The following is a 20,430-nucleotide window of genomic DNA, read 5'->3' as shown; positions in this document are numbered from 1 at the left end:
AGATACTGTTACTATAGAACAGAACATGTAATTTAGGTATTTCATTAACATTAATTCAGTCAAAAGTATAGTAATTATTATATACTATTTTATAGCCTTTTCATCTCACTGGCCTTTGCAAACTGTACACTACTTCACACACCATTGAAATGCAGCCACCTATCAGAACCTGGGACCATGGGGTTTCTGGGTGCTGACACTTCCACATCACCATTGAAGCTTAGGCAGGGTTTCTGCTGGAAAGCCCTAGCTAGACACTGCAGGAAGTACCTCCCAGCAGCCCCTGAGTGGCAGCCCCCTGAATCCCTCTGATTGGCTCTTGCTGGTATATAAACCAAGAAGCCATCCTGGGGAGCTGTCTGAGAAATGACACAAACAGCCTACTTGCTTCCACTCCAGACCTTGCCTTGCTTCTGACCCTGGTTCATTTCCAACTCAGTTGTTTGTAACCTGGTGCCTGACCCTGACTTCCTGGTATCCTGACCCAGCTTGAGCCTGACTCCGCCTCTTATCTCGACTGCAACTTGGTAACTGAACAGTGCACACAGGCCACCCACAGCCCAGCTCAGACCCCTTTGGTTCCCCACTCCATCCAACCGCTCCATAGATGATGGAAGGGGCAGGCTGCCCTCCGACCGCGGCTCCCTGAAGGACTGGAACTTGCAGGACCAAGTCATCTGCCTACAGGCAGAGAACCTCATGCTGCAGGCCCAAGTGAGGTAGCTCGCTGCCAAAGCACAGAGCCTATGTGAGCAGCTAGCACACTCACAGGGAGAAGCAGCTACACTATGGACCTGAATCGGCTCTGTAGCAGGGTGGACCCTGCTCCGGGGTTTTAAGGGGTTAAAAGTGGCCTGACAGAGCTGAGCTGATTGGAGAAGTGGTTGCAGCTGGGGGCCACGCCCCAAACTGAGGAGCAGGGCCTTATAAAAGGCAGGGAAGCTAGGAGCCCAGACAGTCTCTCTTCTGCCTTCAGAGAGAGACGGGCCTAGCTGCTGGGAAAGAGAGACCAGGTACCTGAGTGTAGCTGGGCTGGGGAAGGCTGAGGAGCCGGGGAGCTCCAGCCTAGAAAGCCCCAGGCTGCGGCCTAGGAGTGGGCCGATAGGTACTGTGGGTCGCAGAGGGCGGCCCAGGGGTAGGACAAAGCAGCAGGTCCAAACCCTCCTTGCCAGGGATGAGTTGGCTGAGACTGCAGTCTGCCCAGAGTGGGGGGCTAGACAATGACTGGCAGTAGCCATACACTGAGGTAAGGTAGGGATAGAGGGTGAGGGTTACCTAAGGAGGGGAGACCCAGAGAGACGGGGGTGATTGTCAGGGGGCAGCACCCCAGAGAAAGGGGCACCGGGTCCAGGGAGGGACACGGGGGCCAGACGAACAGGTGGATCACTGGCCTGCAGAGGGCGCTCCGGTGCTGGACGGAGCAAATTCCATGAGTTACGAGCAGGAGGCGCAGCAGGGGTGAGTCAACCCGTTTACACATGGCAAGCCAGGCAGGAGCACGAACCGCCCCTGATATAAGGGGCCAGGGCAGGGAACCCAAGGGAGTGATGGATCCCTGTTATCCCGGGGTCTTCGTTGCGGAGACTCCAGGCGTAGTCCATGGGTGGGGTTTGGAGTCAGCACCCCAGAGGAAGGGGACTGATGACCCACCGGGACTGCAGGAGGCGCAATGGGCCCTCCAAGGACAGATGGCCCAGCTGGTGGAGGAACAGCGGGCCATGCGGAAACTCCTGCGGCAGGTGTTCAGGAGGGACCGCCGAGGACCAAGGGAGGAGCCCGGCCCTAGGGCCAGGAGGCCTAGGGCAGAAAGAAGGACTTGTTTTGTCTGTGCCAGGAGTGGGCACATAAAACGAGACTGTCCCTATGGGGCTGGGGGCAGGGTGCCTCACCCCAGATTGGGACAAAACCCAGTCCCTCAGACGGCACGCTGGGTGAGGGAACCCAGGCGGCTGCGGGTGTGTTGGGCCTGTGAGAGGCGGGGCCACTTTTGGCGGGACTGCCTGGCCCGGAGGAACACGACCCAGGGCAACCCAGGAAGGGTTGGCCCAGAGAGGGACAGTGGGAAGAAGCAGGGGGCCCGGGCAATACCGAGGCGGGGAGCCTGTTGGCATTGCCGGGAGCGGGGCCACCTGAAGAAAGACTGCCCCCTAGTGGGGAGGGCAACACAGCTGGAGGCAGCCGAGAGAGTGGCTGACCGGCCAGTGGGCCACCCAGGGGAGGTGGTGAAGACCGCAGCTGGGATGGTGGGGACCCTGCGAGAGGGTCAGACCCAGACTATCGACAGGGAGGTCATTAACGAGGAGACCCAAACAGAGTGGGCCCAGCAAGAGGCTGGGGCCCAGGAGAGACTGGTCCAAGAAACTAAATGGACCCAGGTGGTGCTGGGACAGACCACCACCGGAACCCAGACCCTGAGGGAAGAGGGCCTGGGGGACTCAGCCACGGAGCAGGCGTGGAAGACAGCCGTAACGGAGCTCCGAAAAGTCCGCCAGGAGAAGGAAGCCCTGGCCGGCAAATTAAAAGACAGTGAGGAGAAGCAGGGACGGCTGGCAGGACACCTCCGGGCCGCACAGGCCAGAAGGCCCCATGATCCCCAGGGGTGGGGGTTTTAAGGGGGGAGGTGTGTAGCAGGGTGGACCTGCTACACACCGGGACACTGTAGAATTGTCCCACCTCCGCTTAGACAGCTCCTGTGCTGTTGAGGAGGAAGAAGGGCCCAGGGAAGTAGAGCAGTCAATGGGAGCAGAGGGAAACCTTCCCGTAGTTGGGACCTCCTTCCAGTTGGTGCTGGGGTTGCCTCTCGCACTGAGGTTGCCTCTCCGGGGGAGGGAACTCCAGTTTCTAGGAAAAGGCAGGTGTTAGTAATGGGAGATTCGATTATTAGAAATGTAGATAGCTGGGTCTGTGATGACCGGGAGAACCGTATGGTGACTTGCCTGCCTGGTGCGAAGGTTGCGGATCTCTCGAGGCATCTAAATAGACTTATGTGTAGTGCTGGGGAGGAGCCGGTGGTCGTGGTACATGTAGGTACCAATGACATAGGGAAGGGTAGGAGAGATGTCCTGGAAGCCAAATTTAGGCTGCTAGGGAAGAGACTGAAATCCAGGACCTCTATGGTGGCATTTTCAGAAATGCTCCCAGTTCCACGCGCAGGGCCAGGTAGGCAGGCAGAGCTTCAGAGTCTCAATGCGAGGATGAGACGATGGTGTAGAGAGGAGGGGTTCACGTTCATTAGGAACTGGGGAAACTTCTGGGATGGGAGGAGCCTATACAGGAGAGATGGGCTCCACCTAAACCAAAGTGGAACCAGACTGCTGGCACTAAACATTAAAAAGGTTGTAGAGCAGTTTTTAAACTAGGAGATGGGGGAAAGCCGACTGCTGCAGAGGAGCATGTGGATCGGACACAGACTTCTCTTAGGGGAGAGTCTGATGATAGAGAATCTCCAGGTTATAGTCAGGAGCAGAGGAATGAGAAGTATAATGTAAGGGCCAGATCAGATGATAAACAGTCATATAAAAAAGAATCTGGCACATCAGAAAAAGGCAGGCTAATAAACAGGGACAAGTTTTTAAAGTGCTTGTACACAAATGCCAGAAGTCTAAATAATAAGATGGGTGAACTAGAGTGCCTTGTGATAAAGGAGGATATAGATATAATAGGCATCACAGAAACCTGGTGGACTGAGACTAATCAATGGGACACAATCATTCCGGGGTACAAAATATATCGGAAGGACAGAACAGGCCATGCAGGGGGAGGAGTGGCACTATATGTTAAAGAAAGTGTAGATTCAAATGAAGTAAACATCTTAAGCGAATCCACAGGTTCCATAGAGTCTCTATGGATAGAAATTTCATGCTCTAGTAAAAATATAACAGCAGGAATCTATTATCGACCACCTGACCAGGACAGTAATAGTGATGATGAAATGCTAAGGGAAATTAGAGAGGCTATCAAAATTAAGAACCCAATAATAGTGGGGGATTTCAATTATCCCCATATTGACTGGGAACATTTCACTTCAGGACGAAATGCAGAGATAAAATTTCTCGATACTTTAAATGACTGCTTCATAGAGCAGCTGGTACGGGAACCCACAAGGGGAGAGGCGACTCTAGATTTAATCCTGAGTGGAGCGCAGGAGCTGGTCCAAGAGGTAACTATAGCAGGACCGCTTGGAAATAGTGACCATAATACAATAGTATTCAACATCCCTGTGGTGGGAAGAACATCTCAACTGCCCAACACTGTGGCCTTTAATTTCAAAAGGGGGAACTATACAAAAATGAGGGGGTTAGTTAGACAAAAGTTAAAAGGTACAGTGACTAAAGTGAAATCCCTGCAAGTTGCGTGGGCCCTTTTTAAAGACACCATAATAGAGGCCCAACTTCAATGTATACCCCAAATTAAGAAACACAGTAAAAGAACTAAAAAAGAGCCACAGTGGCTTAACAACCATGTAAAAGAAGCAGTGAGAGATAAAAAGACTTCCTTTAAAAAGTGGAAGTCAAATCCCAGTGAGGCAAATAGAAAGGAGCACAAACACTGCCAACTTAAGTGCAAGAGTGTAATAAGAAAAGCCAAAGAGGAGTTTGAAGAACGGCTAGCCAAAAACTCCAAAGGTAATAACAAAATGTTTTTTAAGTACATCAGAAGCAGGAAGCCTGCTAAACAACCAGTGGGGCCCCTTGACGATCAAAATACAAAAGGAGCGCTTAAAGACGATAAAGTCATTGCGGAGAAACTAAATGGATTCTTTGCTTCAGTCTTCACGGCTGAGGATGTTAGGGAGATTCCCAAACCTGAACTGGCTTTTGTAGGTGACAAATCTGAGGAACTGTCACAGATTGAAGTATCACTAGAGGAGGTTTTGGAATTAATTGATAAACTCAACATTAACAAGTCACCGGGACCAGATGGCATTCACCCAAGAGTTCTGAAAGAACTCAAATGTGAAGTTGCGGAACTGTTAACCAAGGTTTGTAACCTGTCCTTTAAATCGGCTTCGGTACCCGATGACTGGAAGTTAGCTAATGTAATGCCAATATTTAAAAAGGGCTCTAGGGGTGATCCCGGCAATTACAGACCGGTAAGTCTAACGTCGGTACCGGGCAAATTAGTTGAAACAATAGTAAAGAATAAAATTGTCAGACACATAGAAAAACATAAACTCTTGAGCAATAGTCAACATGGTTTCTGTAAAGGGAAATCGTGTCTTACTAATCTATTAGAGTTCTTTGAAGTGGTCAACAAACATGTGGACAAGGGGGATCCAGTGGACATAGTGTACTTAGATTTCCAGAAAGCCTTTGACAAGGTCCCTCACCAAAGGCTCTTATGTAAATTAAGCTGTCATGGGATAAAAGGAAAGGTCCTTTCATGGATTGAGAACTGGTTAAAGGACAGGGAACAAAGGGTAGGAATTAATGGTAAATTCTCAGAATGGAGAGGGGTAACTAGTGGTGTTCCCCAAGGGTCAGTCCTAGGACCAATCCTATTCAATTTATTCATAAATGATCTGGAGAAAGGGTAAACAGTGAGGTGGCAAAGTTTGCAGATGACACTAAACTACTCAAGATAGTTAAGACCAAAGCAGATTGTGAAGAACTTCAAAAGATCTCACAAAACTAAGTGATTGGGCAACAAAATGGCAAATGAAATTTAATGTGGATAAATGTAAAGTAATGCACATTGGAAAAAATAACCCCAACTATACATACAACATGATGGGGGCTAATTTAGCTACAACGAGTCAGGAAAAGATATTGGAGTTATCGTGGATAGTTCTCTTAAGATGTCCACGCAGTGTGCAGAGGCGGTCAAAAAAGCAAACAGGATGTTAGGAATAATTAAAAAGGGGATAGAGAATAAGACTGAGAATATATTATTGCCCTTATATAAATCCATGGTACGCCCACATCTTGAATACTGTGTACAGATGTGGTCTCTCACCTCAAAAAAGATATTCTAGCACTAGAAAAGGTTCAGAAAAGAGCAACTAAAATGATTAGGGGTTTAGAGAGGGTCCCATATGAGGAAAGATTAAAGAGGCTAGGACTCTTCAGTTTGGAAAAGAGGAGACTAAGGGGGGACATGATAGAGGTATATAAAATCATGAGTGATTTTGAGAAAGTGGATAAGGAAAAGTTATTTACTTATTCCCATAATACAAGAACTAGGGGTCACCAAATGAAATTAATAGGCAGCAGGTTTAAAACAAATAAAAGGAAGTTCTTCTTCACGCAGCGCACAGTCAACTTGTGGAACTCCTTACCTGAGGAGGTTGTGAAGGCTAGGACTATAACAATGTTTAAAAGGGGACTGGATAAATTCATGGTGGCTAAGTCCATAAATGGCTATTAGCCAGGATGGGTAAGAATGGTGTCCCTAGCCTCTGTTCGTCAGAGGATGGAGATGGATGGCAGGAGAGAGATCACTTGATCATTGCCTGTTAGGTTCACTCCCTCAGGGGCACCTGGCATTGGCCACTGTCGGTAGACAGATACTGGGCTAGATGGACCTTTGGTCTGACCCGGTACGGCCTTTCTTATGTTCTTATGTTCTTATGACCCTGCTCCGGGGTTTTAAGGGGTTAAAAGTGGCCTGACAGAGCTGAGCTGATTGGAGAAGTGGTTGCAGCTGGGGGCCACGCCCCAAACTGAGGAGCAGGGCCTTATAAAAGGCAGGGAAGCTAGGAGCCCAGACAGAATCTCTTCTGCCTTCAGAGAGAGACGGGCCTAGCTGCTGGGAAAGAGAGACCAGGTACCTGAGTGTAGCCGGGCTGGGGAAGGCTGAGGAGCCGGGGAGCTCCAGCCTAGAAAGCCCCAGGCTGCGGCCTAGGAGTGGGCCGATAGGTACTGTGGGTCGCAGAGGGCGGCCCAGGGGTAGGACAAAGCAGCAGGTCCAAACTCTCCTTGCCAGGGATGAGTTGGCTGAGACTGCAGTCTGCCCAGAGTGGGGGGCTAGACAATGACTGGCAGTAGCCATACACTGAGGTAAGGTAGGGATAGAGGGTGAGGGTTACCTAAGGAGGGGAGACCCAGAGAGACGGGGGTGATTGTCAGGGGGCAGCACCCCAGAGAAAGGGGCACCGGGTCCAGGGAGGGACACGGGGGCCAGACGAACAGGTGGATCACTGGCCTGCAGAGGGCGCTCCGGCGCTGGACGGAGCAAATTCCATGAGTTACCAGCAGGAGGCGCAGCAGGGGTGAGTCAACCCGTTTACAGGCTCCCACAGTGCCACTGCCTGAATGGCTTGGTGGGGACTGCTGGAAATTCTGGGGGTTGCTGTACCAATGCAGGCTGCTCCTCCTGCTCTGTCCCAGTACATACCCCACCCACAAACAAAGGTGGGGCTAGTAGTCAGCCTTCTTACCAGCAAAATGCTCGCTTGGACGTCCCCATTGGAGCAGAACAGCCTAGTGCTCTCAAACTGTGATGCCTTCCAGAAAGCCTTCTCAACCTTTTTTGAGGACCCACATTGGATCTGCTCCACTGAGGCTGCCCTCTGGAAGCTTCGCCAGGGGAAAGGGCTGGTCATCTCCTATGCTGCACATTTCCAATGGCTTGCGGCTGATGTCAAGTGGAATGGAGCAGCCCAACTATACCAAGTCAGTTGGAGACTCAGTGAGATGTAAAAGATGAGCTAGCTCACATTGAAAGCCCCACTTGCCTAGAGGTTTTTCTTGATCTTGCCCTGTGCATCGACTCTCAGTTGCATAAGGCTCTCCTGCTTTCTTCCCTCCCCTAATTCCCCCATGCAAGAGGGTTACTCGCCCTGTGCAGTAACTGAGGTTCTTCGAGTTGTGTGTCCCTATGGATGCTCCATTGTAGGTGCAACAGCACCCTGTGCCTGGGATCAGAGATCTTCACCAGCAGTGCCCATCGGACCGCACATGTGCCCTTTCCCTCTCTCCTGATGTGTGCGGGATGTGTATATATAGTGCTGTGCAGTCCGATCGCCCCAGTTCCTTCTCTGCCACAGAGTTTACGTTTTCGGCTCCGAAGCAGAGGGGAGGAAGGCAGGTAGTAGAGCACCCATAAGGACATACATCTTGAAGAACCTCCGTTACTGCACAGGGTGAGTACGGGGCCGGTGCAAGGATGTTTCGCGCCCTAGGTGAAACTTCCACCTTGTGCCCCCTGCCCTGAAGCGCCCCCCCCCCCGTGACAGCCCCCCCCCCTGCCCTGAGGCACCCTCCCGCCCCAGCTCATCCCTGCTCCGTGCACAAGCACGAGCACCCCGAGCACGCCGTCGCTGCTTCACTTCTCCCGCCTCCCAGGCTTGTGGTGCCTAAGCTGATTGGAGCCGCAAGCCTGGGAGGCGGGAGAAGTGAAGCAGCCACGGTGTGCTCAGGAAGGAGGAGGGGCAGGGGTGACCTGGGATGGGGAGTTCCCCTGCGTGCCGCCCTCCCATCCTTACTTGCTGCAGGTGGCCCTCCCTGCGCTCCCCTGCCCCAGCTCCCTCCGCCTAAATGCCAGCAGCGACTGGGGCGGCCGAAAACCCGGCCGCCGCAGTTGCTGCTGAAGAAAATGGAGCCCCCCCGAGTCCCAGCACCCTAGGCGACCGCCTAGTTCACCTAAATGGTTGCACCGGCCCTGGGTGAGTAACAACTTCTTTGAGTGATGTCCCTGTGGGTGCTCCACTGGAGGTAACTAGAAAGTAATGCCCCTTGTTGGAAGGCTGAGGCTTTGAAGTGACATGTACTGCTGAGGAGAGGACAGTATCTCCAAGGAGAGTGTCCACTGCCTAATAGCATAGTGCCGGGTGAAAATGTCTGTTGATGCCCATATGGCTGCCTTATAAATGTCATCAGTGGGGACATTATTAAGAATAGCAAAACGTGTGGAATGTGTTCTGATTGAGGAAGGAATTTGTCTATCATAGAGTTTGTAAGATAAACGTATACACTGGGAGATCCATTTAGAGAGGCATTGTTTAGATATAGCTGTGCCTCTGGATCTTTTGGTGGTGGAGAAGAATAATCATGGCAATTTCCAGAAGGAGTTATTCCTATCCAAGTAGATGACTACTGTGCGCCTCCCATCTAGGGTGTGTAGAGCTACCTCCTGTTGATTACTCTGAGGCTTCAAGAAAAAGCAAGGGAGCTGTATCGGTTGACTGAGATGAAAAATTGTTGGGACCTTAGGTAAAAATCTTAGGTGTGGGCATAGTGTTTACTTTGTCTTTATAAAACACTGTGTATGGTGGATATGCCATGAGGGGCGTGATTTTGCCCACCTGTCTAGCAGAGGTGATGGCGGCAAGGAAGACTGTGTTCATTGATAGGTGTTATAGCGGGGTGTCACCCGCTCTGGCCTTAAAGGGCTTAAAACAGGGCTGGGGAGGGCTGTGGCTGGGAGCAAGCAGTTCCCAGGCTGATTGGGGGAAACAAGCTCAGATGTGGCCACGCCCCAATCAGGACTCAGCTGGCCCTTATAAGAGGGCAGTGGGCCAGGAGCAGAGACACTCTCTCTCTAGTCTGTTGAGAGGGAGGGACCTGGCTGCTGGGAGCGTACCAAGGTACCTGAGCTGGAGCAGGGTTGGGGGAAGGCCCAGGTAGCTGGGGAGCTCCGGCCTGGAAACCCCCAGGCTGCGGCCTAGTGGAAGGCCAAATAGGTACTGGGGTTGCAGGGAGCAGCCCAAAAGGGGTAGGCAGAGGCAGCAGGTCCATACCCCCTGGCCTGTGATGAGTAGCTTATACTGCAGTCTGACCCAGGAAGCGGGGGCTAGTTGGGGACTGGCCGTAGCCTACAACTGAGGTGAGGCGGGGAAAGTGGGTGGGGGTTTCCAGGGGAGGTGAGACCCAGAAACTGAGGGGTGTACTGCCAGGGGGCAGCACCCCAGATAAAAGGGTCCAGGAGGGACACGGGGGCCAGAGAAAGCGGGACACCGGCCTGCAGAGGGCGCTCCGATGACTGGAGCGCTAATTCCCTGAGGCGACCAGCAGGAGGCGCTGCAGGGGTGAGTCGCCGCACGGTTACAGTGTTTGTAAGAACAGGTTGCCACTGGTTCAAATGGCGGCTTTCAGGGAACGTAGGATTAGGCTAGGGTCACATGCTGGGATTGGGTCTCATATATGGGGATAGAGATTTTGAATATGCCTCAAGAAGCGCTTTGTGAGCGGGTGTCTGAAGACAGAGAGGACGTAAATAGGGGAGTGAAGGGTAGTGATTGCTGCCAAGTGTACTCTAATAGAGCTATTGGCCAATCCTGACTATTTCAGGTGGAGAATGTAGGCAAGAATAAGGGGCAACGGAGCATGTGCTGCATCAACCCAGTGTGAGGCACTCCAGCAGTGAAATCTAGTTCATTTGTGAATGTAAGTTCGTCTGGTCATCCCACGCCTGCTATTCAAAAGTTTGGCTGCATCTGAGTGGGTTATTTCTGGACCCTGGGACCACGGAGGAGCCAGGATTTGAGGTGGAGCATCTATGGATTGGGATGAAGATGCATCCTGTGAAAGGAGCCACAGTATTAGGTGGAGAGAGATCGGTTGGCATACCATCATGCGTAGAAGGTAAGTATAACAGACCTATCATGGCCATGTTGGAGCTATTAGTATGATAGGAGCTCAGTCCTCCTATATTTTGCAAAGTGCTCAGAATAGGAGGGAAAACATAAGGGAGTGGTGCATCCCAGGTTATGAGGAACACATCCCCCAGCGATCGGTGCCCCAGTCCCACCCTGGAACAGAATTGAGTGCAATGGGCATTGTGCTGAGTGGCAAAGAGAGAGATGGTGGGATGGCCCCATCGGTTGAATGCTCGCATATCCAGCTCTCACTCATGATCGTGTGAGAACATCCTGCTCAGTGCATCCACAGTGGTGTTTTGGTGCCCTGGGAGGTATGTGGCTGAAATGGAGATGTCATTCTGGATACACCAGTTCCACAGTTTGATCGTCTCCAAGCACCTGCCCTGTTGATGTAATACATGCAGGCGAGATTGTCCATCACCTCTCTGATGGTATGATGTTTGAGAAGAGGTAGGAAATGTTGGCAGGCATTGCGGACTGCTCATAGTTCTAGGAGGTTGATGCGTAAGATGGAGTTGGTGGACGTCCATCTGCCCTGCACTGTGTGTTCATGTATATGCGCTCCTCCAACAGATTAGGGAGACATCGGTGGTTAGGAACATAGTCGGTGATGGTTGTAGGGAAGGAACTCCAACACAAAGGTAGCTGGGCTGTGTCTACACTGCAGTAAGTCCTTGACTCGCCTCGACATCGATAAAAGTTTGTGAATGCTGTGTTTCTGAGGGAGGTATATAGTATGGAGCCAAGCTTGAGGACATTGCATGTGCAGTCTTGCGTGCCTGACCACAAACGTGGCCGCTGCCATGTGGCCTAGAAGCTGAAGGCACATTCATGCAGAGATCTGGGGGGCAGACCCGTGCGGCGGATATCAGATCCATTATAGCTGAGAATCTGTGAGATGGTAGGATGGCTCTGGCTTGTATGGCATCCAGCTATGCACTGATGAATTCCAGCTGTTGTACTGGCATTAGAGTGGACTTTTCTAGGTTCATAAGGAGGTCTAGCTTTGTGAACAGGTCCACTGTTACACAGACAGCTCAGGGAGCATTGATTTTGGATGGGGCCTTGAGGAGACAATAGTCCAAGTATGGGAAAATGATGATTCCTTGTTTCCTTAGGTAGGCCATGACTACCGTGAGGACCTTGGGAAACACCTGAGGCACAGTGAATAATTCAAAGGGCAGTACTTTGTACTGGCAGTGGTTGGTGTCCATGACTAACTGGAGGAATTGTCTGTGGCAGGATGTATGGAAATATGAAAGTATGCATCTTGGAAGTCGAGGGCTGAGAACCAGTCCCCCTGTTCCAGTGCTGGGATAATAGTGGAGAGGGTAACTATCTTGAAACATTGCAGCTTGATGAATTTGTTTAGATTCCGAAGGTCTAGGATGGGACACCAGCCACTGGACTTCTTCTGACTCAGAAAATAGTAGAAGCCCTGTCCCATGTGTTGGGAAGGAACCTGTTCTATGGCTCCCAGTTGCAGATGACGACTTATTTCTCCCCATGAGAGGGGTCCTGAAGAGAGATGGTGAGGAGAGGAGAGGGGTGGGGTGGGATATACAGGAAGGGGATGGAGTATCCTTCCTTGACTGTCTCTAGAATCCATTTGTCCAAGGTGAGGAGACTTTAAGATGGGGAAAATGGAGCTAGTTGGTCACCAAACTGTTGGAATGTCAGGAACGGCGGGGATGATTGGAACAAGGGAAGGCTTCTTGGGACCTCGACCACACCTTCAAAATTGTTATTTTGGTGCTGGTGCATGAGAGGTAGCCTCTTGAGGAGTTGACTATCTACTTTTAGTCAGAGTCCTTTGTCGACAGCCTTATATATTGTACTGCCATTGATGGATGTATTGTTGAATTTGGGATTGTGGGAGGAGTTGGTACTTCGCCGAACGTCTCTTTGGTGCTGGCGTGTATATCCTGAGAGAATGAAGTGTAGCTGGGGATTCTTTAAGGGAGTGCAGAGAGTTTTCTGTATGCTCCGAGAATAGTTTCTGACCTTCGAATGGTAAGTCCTCTACTGATAAGTCATGGCAGAATGCCTCCAATTTGGAGTAGTTCAGATAATTATACTTCATAATTTGAAATCCTAAATTGGAGCATGGCTGAAGAATATGTCTTGCATCCAAATAGGTCCAGGCGTTTCCAATCTCTGCCTGGATGATTATATCGAGATTGGTATTGACAGCTTCTCTCCTGCACCACATTGACCACCAAAGAAGCGGGGTGGGGTACGAAAATAAAAAAATTTGTCGGCATGTTTGCAGGTCAGAGAGATGGAAGCCATGGTCTGCCACGGAACCTTGACGGGGTCGAGAAGAGCCTCATTGATCGGTAGTGTGATCTTTGAGGAAGAGGATATGTGGAAGATATTCACCAGTTTATTCTGCTGGTCTTTGGCTTCCTCCAATGGAATCTATAGGGAGTCTGCCATCCTATGGAATAGATCTTGAAAGTGCCTGAAGTCATCGGCAGATGCAGGAGGTGGAGGCATAATCACCTCGTTAGATGAGGAGGAGGAAAAATGTAAAGTTGGGAAAGCCTCCTCTTCCTGCCCTTCCTCCTGTTTTTCCTCCTCAGTGGGTACCAGTGGCAGTTTGACTTCCTGAGGGCAAGAGACTGATGGAGAAGGGAGAGGTGTAGGTCTCTGGCTTTGTTCTCTGGGAGCATTCCCGAATTGTGCCCTGTACATAGCCCAAGGGTCTCAATGTGACCAGTTTGGTGGAAGTGTGTGATAGGATCACCTATGAATAAACAGCCTGGAACTGGGGTACCACTGTGCCCCCTTAACTCTCTAGCCTGGACTGTCTCTCACAATGCTTTGCTAGTGAAAAGCAGCAAACCCCTCCAGGCACTATTATCACTCAGTACAACAGCATGTGGAGCCCCACACCCAGCTAAATTGCATGAATTCTCATGAATCACACAGAGAAAGGCACCAGAAAATCTCCCAAGCCCCCAGCCTTGCACCGTGGAATATACCATCTTGCCCTCATCAGGCGCCTGACCAGTATAAGTTTATTACCCACTTCACCCCTCCCTCAACGTGGAGAGGACACACACTAGCCTTTGTAAACTAAGTTGAGATTTCCCAAGCACTTCAACCAAAATACACTGTTTTAGGTAAAATATAAAACAGATTTATTAAGTACAGAAAGATAGATTTTAGTGATTATAAGTGGTAAGCCCAAAAGGTCAGAGATAGTTACCAAAGAAAATAAAAGGTAAGCTCACAGTCTAAATCTTAAACCTTATTAGAATAGGCAGTATTTGAATCAAGCAGTTCTCTCACCCTATTAGATGTTTAGTTTTTAATACACAGGCTTCCCCTTTAAACCTGGAACTAGTCTCTTCAGTTCAAGTCTTTGTCTTCCCAGTGTTCTTGTTGCTCCCAATGTAGGTGGAGGAGGAGAAAGGCAAAGGCATGATGCTACTGTCCCCTATTTTATATCCTCAGTCCATATACCTGGAAAACACTAGCCAAGACATGTCCTGGTGGGCTTTGCTGAGTCAGAGTTGAGCAATCCCCCATTGTGTGATGCTTGTGCAGCCCTCTTACAGTATTGTAAATCCCTTGTTGACAACTCCCCTACTGATTAATGGTCGCTTAACACCCTCCTGGGAGTTGATCACCACCTAGCAGTAGAGACTCTCAAACTGACAACATATTTCAGTAAAGCCATACAGCAAAATCTCATAACTTCATCAGGGGCGGCTCTAGAAATCAGGCTGCCCCAAGCAGCGCGGAGCGCTGCGCCGCCCTTCCCCGGTCCCGCGGCGGGTCCCCTCTTCCCGCGGCTCCGGTTGAGCTCCTGCCGGCATGCCTGCGGCAGGTCCACCGGAGCCCGGGACGAGCGGACCTGCCGCAGTCATGCCTGCGGGAGCTCACCCGGAGCCGCGGGAAGACGGGACCCGCCGCAGTCATGCCTGCGGCAGGTCCGCTCGTCCCGGGCTCCGGTGGACCTGCCGCAAGCATGCCGGCGGGAGCTCCACCGGAGCCAAATGCCGCCCCCCCGGGAAACGGCCGCCCCAAGCGCCTGCTTGGCGCGCTGGTGTCTAGAGCCGCCCCTGAACTTCATACACACTAACGATATACATATTTGGACAGAACAATGTGTTTCAGCAGATCATGACCTTTCATATGATATCTTACATGGCATGCTTTGTATAAAATATATCATAATTATATGAGAAGGGTGAATATGGGGGTTCCAGAGTGCTGCTTTGAGGTACAGAGTGCCATGGAGTGGCACATGTGGCTGCATCCATGGTGGTCCCTGTCAGGACGGGGGCCAGAAGTAGTTTGCATACAGTGAGGATAAGCCAGTGCAATTTGTCCAGTAGTCGAGGGAACAATGGAGCCCTCGTCATCCTCTACTTCCTCCTCCTCACTGGGGAAGGGAGGTGCTGTTCTCAGCGGAATGAAGGAGGAATTTTTTGAGTCCAGAGAGGAGGGTAGAAGTGAGGGGAGGTCCCGTTGAAGAAGTGATGACTTACTTGGTGCCAATGGCTTTGTTGGTGCCAGAAATGGTGTCAGTGCCATAGTTCCTGCACACGGGCTGCCTCAGTCCCCAGAGCTGGGAAACGGTGCCGAGGGCTGAAGGTCTGCGCAGACAGGGTCTTTAGACTGTTTCTTTGAGTCGGTACCAGAGGTACTTGGACAAGCCCTGGACCTGTGTCCCCTGTCGGATGAGGTTGAAGCCACCGACCTAGCTGGGGATGGTATCCTGGCAGGCTGCGCCTCAAGAGTGTGAGGAAGAGGAAGCCCGTTTCTTGTCAAACGCATGATTACAGGATGACTTTCTTTTCCAAGTGTGTGGAGAGTGGGGGTCAGCTGATGACCTGGCAGAGTATGAGGGCCTCTGTGGGAAAGAGTTCAGGCCCAGGTTCATTGCTGCATGTAGCGATTTCTTCATGAGGAGAAATTTCAATCTAATGTCTCTTTCTTTCCTGGCTCTGGGTTTCAGGCCAAGGCAATGGGAACATAGTTGAGGGATGTGTCCCTCTCCTGACAGTGGATACATTGCAGGTGGCCGTCCATTATCGAGAAGATGGTCGCACACGAATCACACCTCTTAAACCTGGAAAAGCTGTGCATAAGAGTGAAGGGAAAAGGCTTCCTGGTTGGCAACGGTGGGAAACGGGGGAAAACAGAAACCTAAGCTATGAGAAGAACTGTAAAGATAAACAATTTTTTTTAGATAGAAGGAAAAAGAAGAAGAAGAGGAAAGTACTAATTACACTATCAGGTAAGGCACCATCTATGAGGGACTAGAAGAAGCGGGTTCTGCTAGCAGATTCCGTCCCAGACCAAAGATGTTAGAGAAGGAACTGGGGGGCCTTCAGACCAGACAGCCCTATATATATGACCTGCGTGCAGTGCAAAAGAAGGGACATGCCCATGTGTGGCCCGATGGGCACTGCTGATGAAGATCTACAAACCCAGGCGCAGGGGGTGCTGCCGCACCTACAGTAAAGCAGCCATAGGGACATCACTTGAAGAAGAACTGCCTGCTACACCAAAGCCTGTCGACCCGAGTCCTGAAATGATGCAGGTTTGCCTGGGTTGCAGACACCTGACCTTGGAGGAGAAAGAATGTCAATGGCAGCTGAAACTCTGTACTGTGGGGTGCCAGGACATGCCCTCGCCTCCTGTCCAGCTGGAAAGAGCTTGGAAAATGGACCAGTCCAAGTCCAATGGAGGGGGGGGGTACAGCTTGGCCATTACCAGAGCTCCATGCTCTAGAACTACCTTCACCCCTCAAGTAGAACCTGACCCAGGAACCATGGGGTTTCCCTGCATTTCTAATTGCTGATGAGGTTGTGAGTCTTCAGGCAGGTGCAGCAGATCCCACCACAACTGGTGATGATAGATGCCACTGTCAACTTTATAGGCACTAAGATAGCCCAAATCATCCAGATCCCTCTCTGGCCAAAACCTACACCAGACCTGGTAGAAATGGTTGATGGGTCGCCTCTGCTGTCAGGACTGGTGACCCAAGAGACTGTTTCCTTAGAGGCCATAGGGGAAGGGCACCAGGAAATAATATGCTTTCTTCCCAATAATTCTTGGCATTCTTTGGTTGTAGCGACATGGCCTGTGTATATCCTGGTGGTGGAGGAACATTCGCTTCTCCTCTAAATATTGCCAGAAAGTTTGCCTCCAACAAATCAACAACCCCCCAGGTGACCTGCAACCAGGGCCCCAGGATCAGATAAAGACCCTCGGAAGCGAGACCCTGGATTGCAGGGGCTAACCCAGAAAGGAGTAACTCCAGACCAGAACCTCAGCTTCCCGTACAGATACCAAAACTACCTGGGTCTGGTGGGAAAGAACATGGATTCATTACCCCCACATAGGGACTACAACTGTCCAACAGACTTAAAACCCAGGGCAAAGGTGCCCTGTGGATGGATATACACCATGCCTGAACCCAGAAATGGAGGTACTATGCATGTATATACAGGACAATCTCGTAAAGGGCTTCATTCAGAGATCTACCTCTCGAGCAGGGGCACCAGTCCTCTTTGTGCAAGAAAAGAATGGATCACTGCACCTCTGCATAGATTATCATGCATTGAATCAGCTGACTATTTGTAACCGGTACCTCCTGCCCCTCATCCTGGAATTGCTGGACCGCCTGATGATTCACCTAGGTTTTGGGGGCATATAATCTAGAGCACACAAGGCCTGGGGACGAATGGAAGACTGCTTTTTGTACCTGATGTGGGCACTTTGAATACTTAGTAATGCTGTTTGGCTTAACCAGTGCCTTCACATTTCAACAGTTCGTAAACAATATGTTCAGGGACATCTTGGACTGTATATAATCACCTATCCTGATGATATACTGGAGTTTTCTGAGAATTCTGTGCAGCACTGTCTGGTCTGTCCTGGATAGACTATGGAGGCATGGTTTCTATGCCAAACTAGAGAAGTGCACCTTTGACCAGACCACGCTTGAAGTTTTATGTTCCCTAGTCTCCCCGGAGGGTACTCAGATGGAAGCCATGCACAACTGGACAGCACCCCAGCTCCTCTGAGAACTTCAGTGCTTCCTGGACTTTGGCAAATTTTTATAGGTGACTCATCGCCAACTTCTCAGAACAAATAACCCCCTGACCTCCCTCCTTCATAAAGCCATTTGGTTCACTTGGTCACCTGAAGCCCAGCTCACTTTTGACCAGTTTAAGATCGCATTCAACACAGCCCTGATTTTGGCATACTCTGACCCAATTTTCCTGTTAATAATGGAAGTGGATGTGTCCAGCATGACCATCGGGACAGTACTCTTGCAGAGAGTTGGACCCCAGTCAGTTCTGCTACCTTGTGCATTCTGCTCTCAAAAACTCAACCCCACAGAGATGAACTATGGAATACTGGACAAGGAGCTCATTGCAATCAAAACTGCATTTGAAGAATGGTGTCACCATCTTGAGGGAGCTTGGCACACAGTACAGGTTTTTGCTGACCAGAAGAACTGGGAGTACCTCTGGAAGGCCTAAGCTTTGAATCAGAGGCAGTTAAAGTGGGCCTTGTTCTTCTGAGTTCGAGTTTATTACCTACTGCCTAGGAAACCAAAATGGGAGAGCCAGTGCTCTATCGCGGAAGGGGAGATACTACCAGGAAAACAAGGAACTTACTTCTGAGACCCCCCCACCTCCTCAAGACTAGTAATGTTGTCAATGTCACAATTCAGCAAGACCTGCTCGCCCTTATCAATTCTGCCTTGAAAGAAGACTCACTTGCCCAAAGAACAGAGTCTACGCCATTGTGGGCTAAGAGACAGTGTTCTGTGAGGGATGGGATAACATACTTTGTTGAGTGCATATATGTCCCTCTGGGGCGCCCCTGACTGGAGGTGCTACGACCATGCCACAGTGCTCCATTGGTGGGTCACTTTGGTCACCTAAATATCTCCTGCATGGTTGCCCATTTTTTATGGTGGTCCCGCATTCGGGCCAAAGTCTGGGCTTTTGTGGACTCCTGCACATGCTGTACATGTTTCAGGATGTTTTGAACGGAAGCCCTCAGTATCCTAGTACCCCTGGAGACTCCAACTAGGCTTTGTCTGGCCATCAGCCTAGACTTCTCTGTGGAGCTCCCAGGGTCTGGTGGCTGCACAGCAGCCTTACCGTCTGACTAAAATGGCCAACTTCATCCCTGCAATCACCTGACTTTTGCCAAGACTACTGCTTATCTCCTGAAGTAGAATGTGGTTTGTCTCCATAGACTTGCAGACCACATAGTTTCAAACTGAGGCCCATACATGTTTCCCTTCTGAAGCTCTATACTGAGAACTTCTTCCTTGACTGAACCACACCACTGCCTCCATCAGTCAAAATGAGTAAAAAGTGCATGTAACCTCAATTTCCAATGGACATGTGGCCACCTGGTGGACTGGGAAGTCTACAGCCCTGAGGAGCACACTTGGACACTTCCCACATCCACACCTTTGACCTGGTGGGGGAATGCCACAGGACTCATCATAACTAGCCTGGCCTCACCTTGAAGGAGGGCAGTGTAAGAACCTGTGGGATTAGAACCTGGGACCATGGGGTTCTGGACTACTGAAGCTTCTGCATCACCACTGGAAACTTAGGTTGGGTTTTTACTGGAGGACACTCTGAAGCTAGACATTACAGGAAGTATCTCCCAGCAGGGTCTGAGTGGTGGCTCCCTGCAGTCCAATGATTGTCTCATGCTGGCATATAAGCCAGAAAGCCAGCATGAGGAGCTGTCTGAGCAACAACACAGACTGTCTGCTTGCTTTCACTCCAGACCTTGCCTTGCTGTGGATCCTAGACTCCGGCTTCTGACCCTGGTTCATCTTTGACTTTGCTATTGTAACCTGGTACCTGACCCTGGCTTCCTGGTATCCTGACCCAGCTTGACCCTGACTCCACCACTTGCCTCCCACCTGCAACTTGGTGCCTGACCCTGTTCAACTGTGATTCTACCAATTGTCTCCTGACCACAACGTGGTAACACATGAGCCACCTACGGCCTGGTCCAGACACCACCTCTGGAGTGAAGAGCAGCAATTGAAATTTAGAAAGGCAGAATAAAATCACCCCTTCAGAATTTTACCAGGGCAGCAGAAACCGTTCCTTAAATCTTGAGAAAAGTGCCAGAGGATCTTTACTTCAGATCTTTACAGAGGTCAGGACCTCTGTTTTCTATCTAATTCAAAATAAGCTATTACATGCATATTGATTTAATTTCTTATAGTATTTGAATCAAGAAACGTATTAAAGAATTAATATTAAATAATGGTAATTCATGTCTGATATGCTAAGAATGTGATTCACACACATGGTAGCTCATTTTAAATACTTCTGCAGCCTGGACTGTGACACATGATGCTGGTGAGGGCAAGGAAATGGCTGCACTTTGGAGTGTAGCGTGGTTTTGGATGTAGAAATTTGCTGACACATTAATTTGGTTTCATTGTCTGGGATGTGCCCAACCCTGAGGCATCAGTCTGACTGAGACATTGGAAATTCAAAAATTTCCAATTTGCTCTAAAACTGTTATTACATTTTCCCTCCAGAGTGGAACTGTATGGTTTAATCAAACTCTCACTTCAATAGGAGTTGATTTGTGCCCCCAGGTCATATCAATCTGCTTTATTTCCTGCAGAAACTGTGGTAGCCAATTCAATTAAGGGAAATGTTCATCTGTGCAGTGTGAATACAGGGGTGTCTGATTACAATGGATTCTGCTACAGAATGGACTTTATTTCCTGATAAAATGGGGACTATATAAACATATAAAAAGGTGGATGCAGATTGGAATTGAATCATGGAGCATTTCACCTATCGGTTGTTGGGGGACCAAAAGTTATTGCCATGGTGTAGTAGGAACACTGATGTCAGATTCCT

The 20,430-nt window shown here is 50.1% G+C and overlaps 1 protein-coding gene across 5 annotated transcripts in view; it reads right to left on the bottom strand.

Annotated features, from left to right (window-relative positions):
- Positions 1-20,430, bottom strand: part of CASR (calcium sensing receptor) — a 181,711-nt gene that overhangs the window by 3,331 nt on the left and 157,950 nt on the right. The window lies entirely within an intron of this gene.

This window comes from Mauremys reevesii, linkage group 1 (assembly GCF_016161935.1).
Source record: "Mauremys reevesii isolate NIE-2019 linkage group 1, ASM1616193v1, whole genome shotgun sequence".
NCBI classification, from domain to species: domain Eukaryota; kingdom Metazoa; phylum Chordata; order Testudines; family Geoemydidae; genus Mauremys; species Mauremys reevesii.
This window is presented reverse-complemented; position numbering and strand designations above follow the sequence as displayed.